Source organism: Lolium perenne, chromosome 1 (genome assembly GCF_019359855.2).
Source record: "Lolium perenne isolate Kyuss_39 chromosome 1, Kyuss_2.0, whole genome shotgun sequence".
NCBI classification, from domain to species: Eukaryota; Viridiplantae; Streptophyta; class Magnoliopsida; order Poales; family Poaceae; genus Lolium; species Lolium perenne.
In genome coordinates, this window is record NC_067244.2 from 254,812,339 (window position 1) to 254,818,348 (window position 6,010).

At 44.3% G+C, this 6,010-nt stretch overlaps 1 long non-coding RNA gene across 1 annotated transcript; it reads right to left on the bottom strand.

Moving 5' to 3' along the window:
* Window positions 1-1,237: 1,237 nt before the first annotated feature.
* Window positions 1,238-4,376, bottom strand: LOC127327682 (uncharacterized). The gene is made up of 3 exons (XR_007868684.2): window positions 3,813-4,376; window positions 3,618-3,714; window positions 1,238-1,634 (listed from the first exon to the last, which is right to left on the bottom strand). It is a non-coding gene; the product is annotated as an uncharacterized lncRNA (long non-coding RNA).
* Between the last annotated feature and the right edge of the window lie 1,634 nt (window positions 4,377-6,010).

Below are 6,010 nucleotides of genomic sequence, written 5' to 3' on the forward strand. Positions count from 1 at the left end.
GTCCTCCCAACGCATGATTGGCTGCACTTTTCGCTCGAGAATCAATGGCTGACGTTGGCTCTGATTCCTCTTCTCTGCCGCTCACGATATTGGAATCGGATCCCTCACGAAACTTCTCTACCTTGTTGTGCTTTTCACTAATATCGAAAAACCATCAACTGTGGATCATTTCATTACTAAGAAATCAAATTCATTGGTTGAGGGCCTATACTAATTAAGAAATGTTTGGGTACCTATCTTCTCTTGTGTGAACTAGGTACATTACATTCCGCTTTTCTTATCGGTCTTAGCTAGCATGCCTCTCCCCTCTCCCGAGAAATGGAAACAGGTATCAAGAGATTAGTGGATAATTTTGTACCGATGACACAATAAGAAATAGTATAACACGGGCATATGAAAGCTGGTGCAACTCGATTTTCTCTGACCAACACCGACTAGCGTGGATATGTGCCAGCGTGTATTGAGGTTAGCCAGCCGGAACCGGTGCTCCATCGGAAAAAGAGAAAAACCTTGTTCGTTAGTCAAGAGGAGTTATTAGTAGGCAAGCAAAGACTTTGAATACAACCGTATGTCAAGGAATCTGAAATTAAAGAACGGAGTAAATAAAAATGTGTAATCCTGCACGAGTCCATCCCTATTACCCGATAGGTATAGCGTTAAAGCAATGCGCTATTATGAATTTATTTATTTATAGGCACTAAATTATCCCCAAGATTTGGAGTTCAGTTGACGAATCAGTGAGTTAGCACAACTTTACATCACATGCGTGGATTTTGACAAGGCGGCCAAATTAACTGATTCGCGTGTCTACGTTGATGCATGTGAGAGTCGCTGCACAAATTTTCGGTGGTGTCACATGACAATCGGTCAGATGAGAGTACAGTAGATATATTCTCCAGTGTATGTGTATTGTATGATTATGAGATTTATAAAACGGTAGTGGACTGACCATATTTGCGACTTAAATTATAAAGGAAAATTCCTTCGTTTTTGGAGGGGAGAACTGGCCTGAACGGCAGATATTGTAGATAGCTGCTGCCTATGCAGCAAGCTAGCAGTTGGCAAGTACTGTACCTGCAATATCAAGCCGGCTATGGCATCAACTTCGCAACACTAGGTAGCATGGGGCGTATCCTCTACCGGTCGAACAATCACTGAACAAACCAAGAAGAATGTTCGTGGCTGAGAACTACACTGGAGAACTTCTGTGGGTAGACTCCCCGGGAGAGACACTAGCAGTTGATTTTACACTCAGAACACCGTGCGGATAAAAAAAACACCTATTGGAAGGATTTTTGCAAGACAAGAGCTTCAGTCTTCGACCTGAGAATTGATTTATGGACAGTAGAAATTCAGGACAAAGACATCAGGTACTACTAGCGTATATGCTATATGGATTTTCAGTTAATTTCTGAACTGCTGCCTAGTGCCGACAAAGACATCCAACTTCTGTACACAAAGTATTTGAACCTCAATCTGCTCCATCACGTCAAAGGATCCCTCATCGATGCTTAATTGGACTCTGGCAGCCCGCGCAGCAGATGCATTAGCTCTTGATTTTGCTGGTATACCTTCCTCACACTCCAGCCGTTACCATTCCTCTTCAGTCATGACATGGAGCTGCTCTTGAATTCCTGGGAGAAGGACAAAAAAAAATTACCAAATTGTTAAGTTAAACATATATGGCAAACAAATTTAGCAAACCTTTATATATTTATCACTCTACAGGTCTAAGTTTCGAGTCACCAGGCTCAGGGTGAAAGAGAAAAACAAGGCAGCTGACCAAATAACAGTGCAGACTGCAAAGAAAATATTGTTTTAAAAGAACTAAAATATTGATTTCCATGTGTTCAAATTTACAAACAAATTAATCAAAAAAGACAATTTCATGACAACAATCTAGTACAATGCCATCACAACTTGCAGTACAAGTGCCTTAGGTCCTTCAAGGCATGCTACAGATAAAAGAACAAAATACAGGAAGATGGTATGGAATACTCGCACCAACTTGATCAATTGATATATATTTATCCTAATACTCAGCAGAGTAACTTACATGCACAGAAGTACAAGAGTTAAAGCTCAATCTATCTATTTCTGCGTTATGCTTCCCCTTCGTTCCTCCCATTCAATCACTTAACAATTGCATTCAGAAGATGTACTATTATTTTCAGCATTAGAAGAATCCTCTCCGTCAGCTTCAGCTGATGATACTCCTTTTTCTTCAGTCAAACTCTATTTCACTGTTTTCAGGCCTATGCCAATTATTTCTTCTTAAAAAGAGTTTTTCCATGCCTAGAATTTTTATATTTCTGCTGATTAAACAAGAGTTGGCCACTGCTTCCTTATTAGTATTGTATTTGTCAAGATACTATTAACAGCTGGTTGGACTATCAATAGGATTTGCGTGATCCAACTAAGTAGAAAAATTATTCAGCACCACCTTGACAAGGAATGATGACAAGGATAAGTAAGATGAAACAACTTTTCTCAACTAAGAGATCAACCTGGATGATAATTTTGATCAATGAATTCAATCACAATGAGAGATATCTTAATTAAATTACACACAAGAACACTGACACTAAACATGGGGTCCCTCCTCCTTTTCTCCGGGCTTGGGACCGGCTATGCAACATGAAGTATAACCTCATGATAGCATAGGCGGAGTTACCCCCCTATCCACACCCACACGCAGAACAAGGCCAAATGCAAGGCTCTTCTGTGAGATAGTGATGCTCAATTTTTGGGTGATAGGGCTACCTCTTGCAACCACAACATGTGGTCAAATGTTTTAGTGCAAGTAAGCACTACCAGGCACAAAAATTGATCTTGCTCCATTGCAAGACCAACAGTACATAGCATCAATGGTTAAAGTTCAACTTGTAAAAGCTGAAATAACCATTTTTTAACCACGATATGTGGTTAACAGTGTTTGTTGGTGTGGGCATTCCCACAAATAAATAAGTGTGGATCGTCATTAACCGCAAGATCCATAGTGCTCAAATATCATTGAGCAGGGTAGTCTGCCCACAAGGGCCAGACCTGACTTGAATAGACTTATTGTGCACATCAATTGCACACAATGAAGCATGCCTTTTGCCACCGCAATATTATGTGGCTAATTGTGCTTAGCTCATGTGGGCGGCTAAGTATTTTAGCTCATGTGGGCATTCCCACAAAAAATAAGCATGGATCTTGCTTAAATGCAAGACAAATTGTGCTCATGTTTCGTTGAGCTACTTGCTCTGTCTAGAAGCGACAGATAGGACGATCCGCAGCAACCGGTTCAAGATGTGCATGCCAAAACATGTTCTGTGAAGATTAATTACTTTGGTCTCATTTTATTTCAATCACCACAAGCAAGAACGAGTACTCCCTCCGATCCAAATTAGCTGTCGCCGATTTAGTACAAAGATGCGCTGAATCGGCGACAACTAATATATGGATGGGAGGAAGTATTGGGTTTAGGGATAGTGGGTGAGCAAGAATTTCTTTGCTTCAGAGGTAGACCCAAACTGGGTTGAGTCTGCTGCATTAGCAATGATCTCCTCACCCAACTTCCACAGCTAATGCTAGGTGTTATTTGTTCTAGGTGTTGGGTAAACTGAGCGTACCGCACGCACTGGCTGGATGATGCGGGTCTGGGAGCTGGGGGGAGCTCGTCGGCGTGCGCGGCCCTCTCAGCGTCCATGTCCAACCTCCTCACCGCACCTGCAAGAATTGAAACAACAATGTTAATACTCTAGCGAAGACGACAGTGGGAGGAAAATTAGAACGGGAGGGAGGGTCTGAGAGGGCGAGCACTCAACTTGAGCGGCGAACAGGCGGACAGGACGGAGAGCACCGCGGACGCAAACGAACAGACCCAGCTCCCCTTCCCCAGCAGCAGCAGCACAGCTACCGCCGGCCCGGCGATCGGAGGAAGCAACGCCTGCTCGTCGGCGGGCCGACGGAGTTGATTGGACAACTTGGGTGATCTCAGACCACCCAGATCGCCAAAGAGCAGCACAGCCACGTCGGCCCGGCGAGCGGAGGAGGCGACGCCTGCTCGTCGGCGGGCAGACAGAGCTGATTGGTTTGATCTCGCTCCACCCAGATCGAGAAAGAGCAGCACAGCCACCGCCGGCCCGGCAAGCGGAGGAGCCAACGCTTGCTCGCTTGGCGGGCCGGCCGAGCTGATTGGACACCACAGGCACAGGAGCTCTCGCTCCAGCATGAGCCCAAGCCCAAGGAAGACAATGTTGGGTGGGAGTTCAACTATTGCTCATCAGAGAGATGAAAAGATGGGGATCGCCCAAGCAAGACAATGTTGGGTGAGAAAAAATTAACAGAGTTTCAGTTCCTCCTATTGTATACTCGCAAGGGTTGGCGAACACACGGGTTTGTTAATTATCGAAATATTGCTACAAAAATCTTCCAGGAATGTTAAATATCATACAACTGGCATTACATCTTCTCGAGCACACAAGTTTGATCTACTAGAAAAATTGCTGTAAATATCTGCCATCGCATTTGGTCTAGAAATCTTCTAAACGGAATGCACCATGAGGGATGGATGGAAGCCAAGTGCACATAAAAGATAGCATCTTTGTCGGCAATGTCGTTGATGGCCTTGCGGTGGCGGTGCAATACTTGTCTCACACAGAGTTTCAGTGTAGCAATTTTGCTGTACCTACATTGTAGCTGAAGCTGAACCAATACATTGACTAGCATCATCGTAATCTCACACAAAGTATCCGAACAAAGAGAACGGTTTTAATTTTTTATTGTTTCGGATCACTTTGTTCAGTAAAACGACCGTGTGCACTCTGAGGATCGTACTCACTCTCCACGCTAAGATATCTCTTCAGACAATAACTTGGAGTCGCTGGATTTAGGTAGCGATGGATGAACAAATTAGGAAGAATGTTCATGTTAGAGAAATAGATACACTGGGAGTCAATTTATGGCCGCTTGGTAGCTTTTGGCAGATTTGCGCTACCTATTTCGCATCTTCCATCATCAGGGCCCTTTTGATCATGCAAGCTCGGTCTGCAAATCCGCTTCTCGGTGAACCGGCTACACTTATTGGATTTGGATTTTCTGGGCAGCTTCTCAGAAAACCTCTCCAAACTTGAGGCGGCGTTCACCGAGGAGGAGGTTTGGGAGGTGGTTAGACACTTGCTGTCTGGCAAGGCGCCAGGCCCCGATGGCTGCATGGTTGAGTTCTTGCAGAAGTGTTAGGGAGTCGTCAAGGACGATTTCATGGTAGCGCGATGTGTGGGCACGGATTCCAAGGTCTGAATCAGGCATTGATGATCCTGCTGCCTAAGTGTTCGGATGCGACGGCGCTGTGTGATTACCGGCCGATCAATCTTATACACATCTTCGTCAAGCCGGTGGCTAAGACAATGGCTACTCGGCTGCCCTCGGATGGAGGCGCTAGTGGATCGCAACTAATGCGCGTTGATGAGCGCAGATTGCACACCGTTGGGGAACCCCGAGAGGAAGGTATGATGAGCACAGCAACAAGTTTTTCCTCAGTAAGAAATCAAGATTTAATCGACTAGTAGGAGAAATGCGTGATTTCTGAAGGTGTTGCTAGCTGATTAGTGGTAGGGCGCACTACCGACGTCAGCAACAATGTGGAACCTGCACACAACATAACCAAAATACTTTGCCCCAACTTACAATGAGGTTGTCAATCTCACCGGTTTTGCTGAACACAAATGATTAAATGTATCGAGTGGAAGGAGATGCTTGCAGTAATTAAAGAGAACAGAGCTTGCAGTAAGTAAAAAGAGAAGGATTGCGGTGGTTGAATTTTGTAAAGGAAAGGATCGGGGTCCATAGTAACACAACCAAAATACTTTGCCCCAACTTACAATGAGGTTGTCAATCTCACCGGTTTTGCTGAACACAAATGATTAAATGTATCGAGTGGAAGGAGATGCTTGCAGTAATTAAAGAGAACAGAGCTTGCAGTAAGTAAAAAGAGAAGGATTGCGGTGGTTGAATTTTGTAAAGG